Consider the following 16,348-nt stretch of genomic DNA (forward strand, 5'->3'; position numbering starts at 1 on the left):
CTGCGTGCTGTCTGTGTTCCTGAGAGGAAGTCACACACCACAGAAACCAGGAGAAACAGCTTTAACACTCTGCTATATAGTATATCCAAGTAGTATTTATAAAAGATGTAAACTAATATTAAGGAACAACTTGTGCTTGTAAATGTATGATCTCGGTCATTCTGGGGACTAAACTCTATGGGGTCCATCATTTAATCTGTTAAAATATTTCTTCAAGCCACCTTCTGTGCATGAGCAGCAAACTTTAAAGACACAGCAAGTGTCTATATATGCTATGATGACTTTGAATTGATTGTTTCTCAACCTCTTTTTAGTTGATGAAAGTAGACTTTAAATATAATATGAGACTTTATGCAGTAACTCCAGTACAGACATGTTGACCGATCTGTTTGAGGGAAGTTACTTAATATCACTAAAGTTTCCTGAACTTATCAGGAAAAGAACAGTTTTCTTGGTATTATTTTGATAGAATACTTTTTATAAATGTTTTAACTTCTCAGAATTCAGACAGATGAAGTCATTGTGAGCTGAGCACTGCTGGAAACTGTTAGAACAGATTGACTTAGATGAGATGCCATCTAAGATATTAAGTTAATATGAAGTTCAATGGGACAGCAGCTTCCTCTTTGGTTTTTGTAGAGAAGCAAAAGAGCTTTCAGCACCTGTTGTTCCCAGGCAGTCTCCCATCTAAGTAATGACCAGGCCCAATCCTGGTTAGCTTCTGAGCTCAGATGAGGTCAGGCGTGCTCAGGGCAGTACGGCCATAAGCGATAGAAGTGATTGTAAACAAGGTTTTTATAGATGCAGAAACAACATATATTATTAAATTAAGCTTCCTCGGTCTCTCTGTGTGACGCTGAACACAAAACTACACACAGGGAACAGAAGAGGTTGACAGACACTAAGTTATCTGAGAGTCTCATTTCCAACTGAAGAGAACCAACATGTGAGAGAAGAACATGTGCAGGATCAGCATCAGCCTCTCAAATAAACTCTGATTTAAAATAGAGAAAACATGGTTCCAGCACCTATATAATCCATATTTGTCACAGTGACTGTTGCTTACAGCCACACCACCCTGAACACACCTGATCTTGGAAGCCAAGCAGGGTCCAGCCTGGTCCTCTGGGCAGTCAGAACCACCCGGAGCTGAACCCGCTCAACACTGTGGAGATGACAGTGGACTTTCAGAGGAAACCCCTCACTCTTCCCTTCTCACCATCCTCAACAATACAGAGAATTGAGAAGGTGAGAGAATAAAATTTGTGTTTGTTTTCCAGAAGAATTCAGACAGATGAAGTCTGTGAGCTGAGCACTGCTGGAAGCTGTTAGAACAGACTGACTTAAATGAGGTGCCACGAATACAGCAGCTGGTATTCCCAGGCGGTCTCTACGGTGGCCCTGAAGTGTCAAAGAATACAAAAGCAACACAACAAGCCACAAAGCAATTGGGCAGTTTTCAGGCTTTAATGGATAAAGAGAGGGAAATTAGGAAAAGTTTGAGAAGGAAGTGAGACACTGATGCTGGATAATGTTTATTAACTGTGCTGTTATCACTGTTTTATCAGTGAGATGAGTGTTAGTTTCTCAACTTTACACAGCAAATTACCATCATGTGTAAGCTAAAAGTCCTTTCCCCTTTGTATTTTACCAGATGATGTTTTGTCCATTTTGTGGAATAAATCTTCAGCCTGTCCTGTCACACTGTGGCTCATGCTGCAGAAATCTTCAACAGGAAGGTATATTTTGATCATCTTCTTAAAGATTATGGATTTCTTCATTGTACTGTGAATTATCACTGAGATTACCACCCAGGTATGGCTGAAACTCAAAACATGCAAACTATGTTAAATGCAACAGATGAAGAATAATACATTCAGAAAAACAGAGTGGCACCCTCAAAATAAAATGTCAAATCCCACTACTTCGGGTGGCATTTTGCAAGGTTTCCAACTCTGCTGCATTTTAGTCACTGGGATGAACACTAAATGTATGAGAATCTAAGTGAATCATTAACAATATTCAGTTTCTTACTTTGTTAATCAATAATCATTTAAAACCTGACACGAAAGAGTGTAAATGCAGTGGATCTACTTTTTCTCATGTGGTGTTTTCATATATTCATCCATCAGGTCCTGAAGCAGCCGTGGTGGATGAACTTATCCACAAGTATTTCACTGAGGACCCTGCCTCTGAAATCATGCTGGACTTACTGGCAGCCAAGCACAACATTTCAGTGAGTGTCAGCACTTTCAAAAGAAGACTACAAAATGCAGACCTGACCGAGAGGACGAACTACGCTCCAGTTGCTGCTGTGCAGGCAGCTTTTTCTGAGGAACCTCAGGGATCAGGCAGCTTTTAGGTTACAGAGCGATGTGGCAGCCTCTGAAACAAAAGTACTTTTACAGTCAGAAGATTTGATGTGATGAACAGAAGAAGAGAACCTGACACATCTGGAATAGAGTATTGTTCAGTGTGGCATGTTGGTGGGAACGACAAACTGAAACCTTTTGGGATTGCCTGAAGTGGCCGTATCGATGGCTTCTCAACAAAAATGATGTGGCTCACATGTGGAAAGTCCAACAATGATCCTGGTGTCGGTGCTCAAAATGACATCGAGTGTGTCGCTGAGCTTTGAGTTTTTCCAATGCGCCGCCGCACAGACTGTGGCAGAAAATGGACTGATGGCAGCACTTCATCGTTCCTTAAGATCAGCGCACAGAGATGCATTTGCAGGAGCCAGAAGTCACATGTATGGCACTTCAGCATCTGAGCAGTGAACTGAAAGCTGGAGGTCCTGCTTTGGCAAACAAAGGTTTTTATCTCGTATTCATTCTTCACTGATTATCTACTTCACATCACACTTTTGGATTTACTGTAGATGACTGTGCTGATGAAGGCAATGCTCGCTTTTACTTGGTGTTTTTTTTATTATGTTGAATCAATTCAGTTCCTGCTTAAGATTTTAAATGTCTTCTACATAATAAACTACCTAAAACACAACAGGCCACAATTAAGCTGTATTTTACAGGAGGAAGGTGATATATTTCCTAAGAATAAAATGTGTGTTTGCATACTCACACACAGTTTTGGATGGATCTGTTTGGTGACTTGAGGGAGAAGCATCTGTTCAAAAGCAGCTACGAACACACAAGGCTGCTGCGGTACAGCCGTCTGGGAGCACGACAGAAAGAACTGGACGAATACAAGCACCACTGGAACGCTCACGTTATCCGTGCTGTTCGGCAGTCTAACTGAACATCTGGATGAGCAGAGGTGATGTATCATTTGTCTCACAGGTGAACACTGCAAACCATGTTAAAGCAAAAACAACAGGATGACCTTTTATTACATCTACATGAAGCATTCACAGGAAAATCATGGTTACATGAGTTTAACCTGAGGTTGGACCGAGGCTGTAAAAGCTCAGAAAACAGTATATGTACCAGAGAGCTTTTTTTAAATTATATATATATAAAAAGAAAATAGTTTCTTCCTTGAAGCTGTCACTTTAAAATCAGTCATTATATGTGAGAATTTCCACTCATGCTTCAGTCAGCATCACTTTAGTTCTAATATTTATTTGATGGTGTATTTGAGCTTTTATCATGTCGTCTTGTGGTGTCTCTGCATACGAGTCTTGTTGACTAAATCTGGCCAATCACTGGCAGGGAACGCCAACAACATTTAAACTTGAAGAGAAAACAAAGTAAATCTGGTTGTTTTTCTGTATTTTCTTCCCAGATTCAATGGGATGAACTGTGGATTCTCAGCATCTTCACAGACCCTGAGCAGCACCACCAGTTACTGTTGGGGACGATGACCTGCATCCCTTTGAAGAACCACAGAGACAAAGTGGACTGACACCATCTCTTCAGTGGCAGTCTGCTGTAGAGAACTACATCACTCTGAACAACATGGCTGAACTTTATCTTCATTTCACATTTAGACAAATAAACTGGGATGGCAAAACCTTTTATTCTTATGCATTACCCTCCGGCACAGAGGAACACCGGCACCTTGTAGATTTTAAAAAGAGAAGACAGAACAGAGGTTTAAACAGGAGTTTAAAGCTGAGTGTTTAACATCTCCAACCTGAACAAAACCTTTTTCTTTTGGGACATTTCAGGTGTTCATAGTTCAGTGTGTTTAAAAGCATCCAAAGTGGGAATTCTTCATTCCAAAGTTCATGTTGGCTTTAAAGCTGTTGTAGTTATCGGAGACAGGCGGCTTTAATGTGTTGGCACATGTATTTGCCATGGGGTAGTTTGAACTGGTGAGGAGCTGAAGGGACGCTCCAGGATCCGTGCCAGCAGGAGGTTTGCCTGCTACACCTGTGGCAAGCATGAAGATCTCCTCCAGGGTCACTGAAGAGTCTCTTTCTAAAAGTAGAAAGCATTTGGACTAATTTACTGAAAAATGTCAATCTAAAACAAGACTTGGGATGATATTTTATGTTGATAAAGATTAAACTGACTAACCTTCGCAGTCAGAAGGCAGTCTGCCCACAAACTTCTTGTTTTCCTCTTGTTACTTCAGGCAGGACTAAGCTGGGGTTGGAATAAGTTTTCCGTGTCTGTGGCAGATAACTTTTCACTTGAGTGACAGAACAGGGGTCAGGACTGTAGGATACTGCTGCAGTGCTGTGACAAACTGCAAGCTGCCAAGTCCATCTTTGAAGCTATAATGCAATAATACAGAGGATTTTAACAAACAGTCAGTCACAAGTTTTACTCTTTCTGGGCAAGAGCAATAAAATAAACTACCTTTCAAATGCTGTGTGGTTCTTATCAATTAAATACCACTGAAGGGAATCATTGATAACTGAACGCTTTTCCTCCATTGACCCAACACGTTTAAAACACCCTGCAGTCTGCAGCATGGTGCTGCTGTGTACGATCAGGTCCTGCAGGCTCTCCAATGACGAAGCATTCTCACTCTAAAAATGGGACCTCTGCAATTCTAAGTAGAAATGGTATCAGAAAGCTGTCATGACACAAAGTTTGAAGTGGACCAAATTGCTGGCTTTCCCAACCTTTCACCTTTGCCAAAGTGGAACATTTTCAGTGGTGTTTTATTCTTTTGGAAGTGTGATTGCCTCTGCTTCTCTTTTAAACTCCCAGAGTTGTGTAATGACTCCACTGCACATCTTACTGTGCTTCCTGATTCACAGTGTAATCAGATTTCATTAAGAGAGTCAGTGGATCAATGATAATCTTGTTGTTCAGAGATCATGTATTCAGATGAATGTGTAGTTATACTGTGAAGTCCAATTTAAAATGTCTTTTAAACACTGCCTTCAGTTGTCTTATCAGGACTCAATAATCTGATGTCCTTGCCACATGAACTGATTCAAGGCTGAATCCACAAGAAGGACAAAACATTATCCTATGGAATAAAACAAATAAAGTATTATTAAGCAGTTGGCCAGAACAGTTAACCTTTAAAAGAGATGTGTATTTAATGGGCTAAAGCTGTTAAACATGATCTAGCATCAGTGTTTCACTTACTTCTCACATATCTCCCAATTCTATATGTGCTGGAACCACATGTTTCCTCTATTTTACCACAGAATTGCCTAGAGAGGCTGATGTTGATCCCGACCATGTTTCCATGGAGCATGGAGGTGCTGGGGTGACGTATGCACGTCCAACCTCACCTGCACACGTGACCAATCATGTCACTGATGGACCCCTATTTTGGGGATATTCGTTTGACGTTTGCAGATTTCCATTTATGGAAGGTTCTGTGAGTTCTTTTTTTCCATATATGGTAAAAACAGGGGCAACAGTGACGGTGTTTACTGGTCATGTGATCATATTTCGAACGCAGAAATCATATAAATAGGGCCAGTAGGACCACTGAAAGTTTAATCCTACACGTTCCCTCGAGGAGCCGTGAAGGGTCGCCTCTCTATCAGACTCCTTCCAGGGTTTCTGCAGTGGGCTCTGCCCCTCCTGCAGTGATACAGGTGGTAGTTATGGAGTCTGATAGACTGTCCTGGCCTGGAGCGTGCTGGGTGGGACATCGGCCGGCTCTTCGGTCCAGGACCGACGCCGAAGCCTCCCTGGGCGGCTTCCGTCGGTCCTGGATCGAGGCGGCTGGCCGGTGTCTCGCTCCTCTCCTCTGAGTGAAGTGGCCGGTAGGATGCCCTGACAGATGGGGAAGACATTAAGCCACCACCTGGAGTCCAGAGCTTACAGCTTTGGGACTCCATTTTTTTAATCTTACAACAGCCCCGAGGCTCGGGGTGCATTAACTTTGAGCAGGTGTTCCTCCTGGGCTCCACAAAAATCTCTACAGTACAGCAACTTACATCACTGATGTTCATACAAGCAGACACATCTGTGCTTTGGCTGACATCTGTAGCGCCCCTTTGAATGCCTTTGAACTCATCTGTTAACCAACTGACTTTGTGTCAAGTGAGACCGACACTGCTTCAAAATTCTTTAAGAACATATCAACACTTTCCTTTAACACCTTTTTATCAATTCATACTTGGATTTGGGCAATAACATCACCTGGTCAGAGTCACAAAACAAAGGTAGTATAGCCTAAATCGCATGTTTAAATAACGCGACTCTCCCCCGCACGGACGCCATTTTATTGGTTGCCATGGTTACACGTAAACAAACAAGTTCACTTCAAACATTGTCTCTTTCCGGTTGGTTTTAGAAAATAGCTTCACTTGGTTAAATGATTAGTTATACGAAAAAACTATTATTAGAAAACAAGCGCCGTTAAGGATTTAAAAAAAAAAATAGTTATGTCATGGCCAGCATTTTTCTTTTCACATGCAGTTATTCTAACAACCACTAGATGTCGCACATTTTTTAACCTCAGTATGGGCTGCATCTGTGTCTCTGCCTGTCATGAACACCCCATGGACACGTTATGTGAAGAGGCAAAGTATCTTCAAAGCGACGCTTGTGTTTCTGAATGAAAGAGGCAGGTATGTGCAGAGTGAACTTTCTGCTCAACACTGAGTGTTTCTCAGACAGAAAGACACTTTCTATAAAGATACAGAGGAATGAACTGAGCAGAGTGCAGGATGCAGAGGTTCTTCAGTGAATATGGTGCTGAAGGTGTGGAGGTGGATCAGTGTGTCAGAGGAGTTTATCTTCATGGGATCAGGCAGGAGGAGAAGACCTTGTCATCAGTGAGTTAAACTGCAGTTTAACTCTGCTGTGAACAGCCTGAACAACACTGCTGCAGCTGTAGTTTGTTCAGTGAGTTAAGGGCTCGTAGCTGTGAACCAGTTGATGATTTTAGCTCAGAAAGGCAGTTCATACAGGTCAGTGGATCCACTGCTGGGAAAGACTGCCAGACCTGTTAGGCCCAAGTGCATTGTGGGAATGTTTGGCAGCGAGCTCTGTCCATGAGATCTACATGAAATCACGTCTGTCTCAGTGTGGAATTCTAACCTGAGCGACCTTAAGACTCCCCGGGTGGAGTTCCTGGGGTTTAGGGCGGACATGTTGTTCTGACTGAGTGACGCAGAGCTGGATGCCGTCTTTGCAGAAATCCAACTAAGTCCCCCAAACACAGGACACAGAATGATGAAATCATTCCTTCATGCCAGGGGACTGCTGCTGCAAAGTGAGTCTGATATGAAGTGGATCCTTATGTGAAAGTCCTCTGTAAGCTGCATCAGTGCAGTCTCTCTGCTTTGTGTCAAAGAAGCTGTGAATGAACCTTCTTCAGATTTAGATCTGATGCATTAGATCTTCTTTTTCTTTGTCCTTCACGCTGGAATAGATGCTTCAGCCGTTTAACTGTTCATCTGTCTGCTGCAACAAACAATGGAGCATCTCCAGTGCTGGAGAGCTTCCTTGGTGCCATCAACACGTCTGGTTTGCCATCACCTGTGCGCTCTGACAGGCTGCTGAGAATACTGAGGTCGCCCATTTCATGGTGGAACAGCGAGGAGAGAACCCAGACTCACACGTTACTGGAAGGAGTGTCCATATCCAACGGTGGCGTTTCCATAGCGATGTATTATGAGAAAAGCTCTGCAGGAGAGCACATAACGAGTGTTATTATTCCCCATCGTTCATCCTGCTGTTCCTCTGCAGGACTCTCACTGGCCTCATTCACAAACTCTGCTTTGTCCTCCATTACTGACAGAAAACACTGAACAAAGCATGAATGACATCTGTCATCTGCTTCAGAGCCTGTTGTTGTTTCATATTTCCTAAATGTAAAGTATATTTGAGGGGGAAAGACCTTCAGACATGTTTTCCTTCTTCTTATTTCTTGTGTTGGAACTGTTTGTATTTGCAGCAGCATCAAACATTTTCAGACTTAGTTTTTCAGGCGAGTGCTCCACCAAGACCAGATTAGGCTGGACACACATTTCTAAAGCCATCACTGAACTTATGAGCATCAGTTTCCTCATTGTAGAGTCATAACATCCAGCAGCTAGAAGTTCTAATTCAGAGCAGAAACATCTTCTCTTCCTGCTTGGAATGTTTCTCTGAATCATGTCTCTTGTTCTTCCAGGATAGAACGCTGATGGACAGATGTTTCCATTCCAGTCCTTGACCCATTCCATACTCTGTTTCTCAGCCTGGAGAGAGAAGGGCTTTTGACCCCTGATGATGAGTCATCTCTTTGCTCTCCACTGGGCTTTTCTGCCTCAGCTGCAGAGGCAACTTGCCTTCTTCATGGATGCTTGGAAGCATCACAGCCTGAGAGCAGCAGGCAGCCAGTCTCCCCACCAGCTTTGGACATCATTCAGACACCTTCAGGATCCTGATCAGGTGTGTTAAAACAGCTGAGTGCATCATATCAGGAGCCATTATTTAAATGATACATTTAAAAGGCCTAAAATGATTTGGCGAGATTACATAACTTAATATTTATACTGAGGAGAACTGATTTCATAGCTTCAGTTTAAAACTGCAACTGAAAGTGTTTCAGTGAAACATCTGAAGATGCCAAAGCTTTTGTTTAAGTCTCCAGAAAGCCTACAAAATATTGAATAAGCTTAAAACTGTGATGGTGTTTTATTTGTGTTCAGGTGGAGGCAGACTGTGGGACTGACTGGGATGGACCACACGGCTCTGATGACCTCGGAGGTGAAACGGACCGAGTTGAAGGAGCCCAAGTGCAGCTTGAAGGACACCTGAGCGAGAACATGGCCAGGTCACCTGACCCCGATGTTCCCTTCATGGATGCACTCCACATCTATGCAGCCGCACCACAGCAGCTGATGCAGCCACAGCAGAACTGGACGAGTTCACCAACGTTCACACACTGCTGGATGGAAAAGTGCACCAAACACTTCATGTTGAATCGTCTTTATTAACCAAACTTTAACATTTGTAAATAAAGCTTCAGATTGAAATGTTTGTTCTCAGTTCTCCTGAACTGTTACCAACCTCACACACTTCCAGTTAATGAGGTAAAGCCTTAACATGGCTCACTGCTCCACAGCCTTCAATGAGCAGCATGAAACAGAGGAACAGACTAACTGCTACAACTTTGAAATGTTCATCTTAAAGACGCTCAGTTTCTCACATTATTCACATCAGATCATTCCAAAGCCAAAGTCTGTACTTCTAACAGACGCTTGGAGCTTTTCTCTGAATGTCTGCTAGCTTTGGCTCTTCAGAGGCAGTTTCAGCAGGTCCTGCAGGCTGAGGCTACAGGCGTGGTCATTTCAGGAGGAACTCCTGCATACAGGTGCTGGGGAGGTATACTCCAACCTGTCCACAGCTTCAGGAGTTGGTGCAGTTCCTGAGAGGAGCCCACAGAGACACAGTCAGAAGTATTTAAAGCTGCCAATAAGATGCTGAACAGCAGAACTTTCTCAACTTTACCCAAAGATCAAAGAATCTCTGCTTCACCTGTAAAAAGAAACTGGTCTTTCTGCGGTAAAATAAAACAATGTTTCCATCATGTTACCGGGTAGATTTTCCACCACCAGGTTTCATAAATATGGAGTCAGTGTGAAGAATCAGCAGCAGCTTTAGGAGATGAACATTGTTCAGGTCTGTATCTCTGAGAGAACATTTACAATCTGAGCATTTTCAGTGTGGTCTCTCAGAAAGCCTGAGCTGCACGTCTCCTCCAGGCTGCTGTGCTCATCCTCACTATCTGGCATCGGCCTCATGATCCTTTTCAGGATGATCTGAGAAGTAAAAACAGCCTCAGAGGCTGTAAACTGAAAGGGTTTATTAACAGAACAGAGCAGCACTTTTATAAAAGCACAGGCAGAAAAAGCAGGGGGAGAGAGGAGGAAACAAGCAGCAAAGTGCTGCTTTAAGTTAAGTTAAGCTGTCGATAAAGCAGCATTCAAAAGCTACAGCACAAAAATGTCTGTGACAGTCTGTAGGAAACACGTGTCGCTGCATTATCTGACAGAGCAGCAAACAAGTTACTGACTGGAGAAACAATCCACAGCTGTGACAGAGAGCAGCAACAGAAGCTCTACAGGGGTTGTAGGCTGTACTTCTATCACATCGGATGTACTGTAGATTTCTCGGAACGATCCATCTGAGTTCGTCAGCTGAGGCGAGTTGGACTCCCACGAGGGATGTTCCTGACGAACAATTTGCTCGACGATTAGTCTAAAACTTAAATATAGACAAAATAAAAATATGTCTGAAGATTTAGTCGAGGCCTCAGGACACAGATGCAGGGTCGAGTTCAAAGTCAAGACTGTTTATTCATATAAACAACAGGTTGATGATCTGCTCACAGAGCAAAATAAATTATAAATACATTACAACAAAGGATACGCTCGACTACAGGCTGAAGGAAGCTGTGGCTGTGGAACAAAGACGCGAGGGTGAGGCTCATGGTGGAAACAACACACTGGCACAAGACAAGGGAGACACAGACTATTAGAGCACAAGAGGAGCCAAGGAGAACAGCTGGAAACACTTTGGAATCAGGGAAGACAATCAGACGCAGACACAGGAGGAAGGGCAAGGTACCTGAAAGGAGAGGGACGTTAGTGATTTCAAAATAAAACAGGAAATGACGAGACAAGACAAGAATCAAAACTTAAATCATGACAGATTTCTTTTTAAAAAAATTAGAGGCTTAAAAATACTTTTGACAGTAAAATTGCACATTGGAAAACAACTTAGACCCCAAAAAGTGACCAAAGTCCGACTGTGTTTTAAGTACTTGAGGGAACTGAAAAAATGACTTTAACAATTAACTATCATGGCACAAGAAGCTCTGACAATGAAGACATTTTCTTAAAGTCCATGTGTGTGAAATGTTGGGATAATCTGTGTTTATATTTGAGTCACCTTCAAATGAAGAGAAGTTACAACATGAACAAGGGAACCCAGAGAAGGATGCAAGATTTGGATAGCAAGCATTTCCCAGCTGGTCGGCTATTGTCATGCTTCCTGAGCGATTTACACAAGTCAAACAAATTCCCAACATCTGACACTGAAACACATGTTTGGTCCTACAGTAAACCTGGAGATTAAGAGGGGTTTCCCCTTTTTTTATCCTTTCAAAATAAAGAATGAGCAGATTTCTCACTCATTTTGGTCACAGGCCCATTATACATGACTTACAGTTTATCATAGAGGGAGAAGGACAAGGAGAGGAGCCGTTCATCCCTGCACTCTGTGGGGCTACAGACCGGTGCGCAGCCGCAGCTTCTCTGCAGACTCAGACTGAGTCAAATGAACACGGAGCAAACGACTCCCTGCTCCATGGAAATTTAACTATGGCTGCAGCCCTGACGTTTAATGTACTCATAAACAACTGTTGCTTTCATTCGCGTGACATATTTTTCCTTCACCCACACTGTATTCAAAGTAAAAAAAAAAAACTTCACCATTTCTCCAAGGAAAGACAGCGCCAGTGCATTATGAACCTCATTTATCCTCCTCTCTGCGTCAGACACATTCATGCTGCGTTCACTGAAAAAACGTTATTTCCACGTTGCAAATTTGAAATTCCGGCCAAAATGCCATCCTGTCAACTTGGTGAAAACGGAAAACTCGTGCTACAACATTTCAAATGTGGGACTTTCAAAGTAATTAGGCTTTGGAACTGTAAAAAGGTTTTAAGAAAATCACAGGACTATGGTGGGAAACCGCCCAAACTCGCTTTAACCATGGCCCGAACAGGCTAACGTTAGGCCTGTTTGAGTCACTGTAACAAATATATATTATATAACTGCAGGAACCATATATTCCTTTTATTTTTTTCACGTAATTGGCTTGAGAGGCTGATGCTGATCCTGCACATGTTCTTCTCTCTCGTGTTGGTTCTCTGCAGCTGAAAGTGAGACTCTCAGATAACTTAGTGTCTGTCGACCTCTTCTGTTCCCTGTGTGTAGTTTTGTGTTCAGCGTCACACAGAGAGACCGAGATGCTTAGTTAGATGACATCATCACAAATTGCTCATTTTTAAACAGTTACATTATACTCTAGAAGTCAGAACACAGTAATAGATGTTGTTTCAGCATTTATATAAAGCTGATTTGTGACTGATTCTCTCGCTTACGGCCATACCACCCTGAACACGCCCGATCTCGTCCGATCTCGGAAGCTAAGCAGGGTCGGGCCTGGTTAGTACTTGGATGGGAGACCGCCTGGGAATACCAGGTGCTGTAAGCTTTTTACACCTGCAGGAGGCGCTGCTGCTCACTCAACACGGACAGCTTCATGACGTACTTCACATCAGGAAGGAAATCACTCAAATAAATTCACTTTTCAATCTTTGTCAAAGACTGGAAATGAGCGCACACATAAAACTCATTTAGGTCACTCTGTCATATCATCTTCCAGCACTGCTCAGCTCACAGTGACTTCATCTGTCTCAATTCTTCTGGATACCAAACACACACAAATATTATTGTCTCACATTAGTCTGCAGACTGTTAACAGATCTTCCTGCAGTCTGCAGATTCATCCCATTTCCTTCTTTCCTAAGAATCCCTGCTGATATCCAAGGTGCTGATCCCAGATCTGCTCAGATGTCCCAGGTTCTCCTCTGCTTTTATCCTCACACACTGAACTGTCTCCTCATCTATGTGTTAACAACCAGAACCCACTGATGTGGGCTCAGAAATAAAGTTTCCATTGTTTTCCAAACACAAATGAATAAATTACAGAGATTTACTGAGGCCAGAAAGAAAAAGTGCACGTGCAGCCACTTTAAACTGTCAAACAGGCAACTTTATATCTAACAGCAAACACTGAGAGCTGCTCTGCAGAATAAATACTTTTACTGGTGGAAGTGTTAGTAAATGTTGCTGATGACACTTTGATTCTTTTGCCTGAGTGAGGTTTTAGATGCAGAACTTTTACTGGGAGTTGAATATTTCTCAGTGTGGCATCAGTGCTTGTAAAGGATCTACACCACTGTCACCTGACTCAAAATCAACACTAATCAAATTGAAAGAAGTTCATAATCAGCTTTTATAAGTGAATTATAAGCAAAAGGCTTCCTGTTTGCCCCAGGTTAGGGCTAAGCTGATCCGGGTCAGGGGGCAAGTTGCACCGTCTGGGGGTGAACTGACCATCAAACTGAATCTAAATCAAAGCCATAAGAAATTTCAACCATAACTTACCTCTTTGAAAAACTGATTTAAAAGTCCATTATTGTTTTGTAAGTGGTCATATTAATTTTCTTCAGGATAACTTCACATTAAATCTGATAAACAAAAAAAATGTCCTTAAAGTTGGAATCTTCCCTGAAACAGAAATGCTGAAGTGGAATGAATGAATAAATGTCCCCAAAACTTTCCATCCTTCCACTTTCTTTAAATCATGGTTTCAGGGGGAGTGGAGCCTATCTGTCACAGAAACTCCTCAACATTCCAGTCTAATAACAAGTCTGAAACTAAAGCAAAAACTGCAGCCCCAAATGAACATTGGCATGATATAGGCTGTGTCAAATGCAAAAGCAGTCCCTGATTCCCTTTTTGGAACTCATCCTTTCTAAGGACAAAGTTAAATGTATGAGGATCAAACACAACAAGTACCTGGGACATGTCAACAGATCCAGGAAATCCAGGAACCAGCAAACTGAGAGCCAAAGAGAAACTGAGGCGTCTGCCAACAAATCAGCAGCAGCTGAAGCTGATCAACTTCCTGATGTGTCATGAGGTGATCACATGTTTCAACAAAAGACATCAAATAACAGCTGAAGCTGCATTAAAGACAATAAGAGATGTGGAAGCAGCATCAAAGCTGAAAAATGGGAACTTTAAACCTTGTTGGATGTGAAATTAAATGTGCTGAAGAGCAGGATTTCTACACACGTCAGTCATCATCATGATGTGAGTGTTCAGCTGCATAGAAACATAAGAAGAAGAAGCTCCACTTTAAGACTGTGTGATTCCAGTGATGATCCAGCATTGATCACTTCCAGTTTCTGGAGAATTTGTTTAAAAAAAGAAGCTTTCTGGTGAATTGATTTGATTGTGGATGTGAAGTGTGTCAGCGCCCCCTGCAGGTTGTAGAGAAAAGAGAAAAAGCTTACAGCACCTGGTATTCCCAGGCGGTCTCCCATCCAAATACTAACCAGGCCCCCTGCTTAGCTTTCGAGATCAGGCGTGTTCAGGGTGGTGTGGCCGTAAGCAAAAGTCACCGTAACAAATATCTATTATATAGCTGCTTGAACCATATGTTTCTTTTAGTTTTTCACCTAATTGGCTTGAGAGGCTGATGCTGATCCTGCACATGTTCTTCTCTCTCGTGTTGGTTCTCTGCAGCTGAAAGTGAGACTCTCAGATAACTTAGTGTCTGTCGACCTCTTCTGTTCCCTGTGTGTAGTTTTGTGTTCAGCGTCACACAGAGAGACCGAGGCTGCTTAGTTAGATGAAATCATCACAAATTGCTCATTTTTAAACAGTTACATTATATTTTAGAAGTCAGAACACAGTCATAGATGTTGTTTCAGCATCTATAAAAAGCTGATTTGTGACTGATTCTCTCGCTTACGGCCATACCACCCTGAACACGCCCGATCTCGTCCGATCTCGGAAGCTAAGCAGGGTCGGGCCTGGTTAGTACTTGGATGGGAGACCGCCTGGGAATACCAGGTGCTGTAAGCTTTTTACACCTGCAGGAGGCGCTGCTGCTCACTCAACACGGACAGCTTCATGACATACTTCACATCAGGAAGGAAATCGGTCAAATAAATTCACTTTTCAATCTTTGTCAAAGACTGGAAATGAGCGCACACATAAACCTCATTTAGGTCACTCTGTCATATCATCTTCCAGCACTGCTCAGCTCACAGTGACTTCATCTGTCTCAATTCTTCTGGATACCAAACACACACAAATATTATTGTCTCACATTAGTCTGCAGACTGTTAACAGATCTTCCTGCAGTCTGCAGATTCATCCCATTTCCTTCCTTCCTAAGAATCCCTGCTGATATCCAAGGTGCTGATCCCAGATCTGCTCAGATGTCCCAGGTTCTCCTCTGCTTTTATCCTCACACACTGAACTGTCTCCTCATCTATGTGTTAACAACCAGAACCCACTGATGTGGGCTCAGAAATAAAGTTTCCAATGTTTTCCAAACACAAATGAATAAATTACAGAGATTTGCTGAGGCCAGATAGAAAAAGTGCACGTGCAGCCACTTTAAACTGTCAAACAGGCAACTTTATATCTAACAGCAAACACTGAGAGCTGCTCTGCAGAATAAATACTTTTACTGGTGGAAGTGTTAGTAAATGTTGCTGATGACACTTTGATTCTTTTGCCTGAGTGAGGTTTTAGATTCAGAACTTTTACTGGGAGTTGAATATTTCTCAGTGTGGCATCAGTGCTTGTAAAGGATCTACACCACTGTCACCTGACTCAAAATCAACACTAATCAAATTGAAAGAAGTTCATAATCAGCTTTTATAAGTGAATTATAAGCAAAAGGCTTCCTGTTTGCCCCAGGTTAGGGCTAAGCTGATCCGGGTCAGGGGGCAAGTTGCACCGTCTGGGGGTGAACTGACCATCAAACTGAATCTAAATCAAAGCCATAAGAAATTTCAACCATAACTTACCTCTTTGAAAAACTGATTTAAAAGTCCATTATTGTTTTGTAAGTGGTCATATTAATTTTCTTCAGGATAACTTCACATTAAATCTGATAAACAAAAAAAATGTCCTTAAAGTTGGAATCTTCCCTGAAACAGAAATGCTGAAGTGGAATGAATGAATAAATGTCCCCAAAACTTTCCATCCTTCCACTTTCTTTAAATCATGGTTTCAGGGGGACTGGAGCCTATCTGTCACAGAAACTCCTCAACATTCCAGTCTAATAACAAGTCTGAAACTAAAGCAAAAACTGCAGCCCCAAATGAACATTGGCATGATATAGGCTGTGTCAAATGCAAAAGCAGTCCCTGTTTCCCT

At 42.3% G+C, this 16,348-nt stretch overlaps 1 protein-coding gene, 2 non-coding genes and 2 pseudogenes across 3 annotated transcripts in view; 3 read left to right on the forward strand and 2 right to left on the reverse strand.

Annotated features, from left to right (window-relative positions):
• Window positions 1-16,348, forward strand: part of LOC140292462 (NLR family CARD domain-containing protein 3-like) — a 596,771-nt gene that overhangs the window by 511,746 nt on the left and 68,677 nt on the right. The window lies entirely within an intron of this gene.
• Window positions 651-769, reverse strand: LOC140296747 (5S ribosomal RNA; annotated as a pseudogene).
• Window positions 12,478-12,596, forward strand: LOC140299050 (5S ribosomal RNA). The gene has a single exon (XR_011914635.1). It is a non-coding gene; the product is annotated as a 5S ribosomal RNA (ribosomal RNA).
• Window positions 14,460-14,565, reverse strand: LOC140296956 (5S ribosomal RNA; annotated as a pseudogene).
• On the forward strand, window positions 14,922-15,040 carry LOC140299172 (5S ribosomal RNA). The gene has a single exon (XR_011914705.1). It is a non-coding gene; the product is annotated as a 5S ribosomal RNA (ribosomal RNA).

This window comes from Leuresthes tenuis, unplaced genomic scaffold (assembly GCF_036924035.1).
Source record: "Leuresthes tenuis unplaced genomic scaffold, fLeuTen1.0.hap1 SCAF_1, whole genome shotgun sequence".
Lineage (NCBI taxonomy): Eukaryota > Metazoa > Chordata > Actinopteri > Atheriniformes > Atherinopsidae > Leuresthes > Leuresthes tenuis.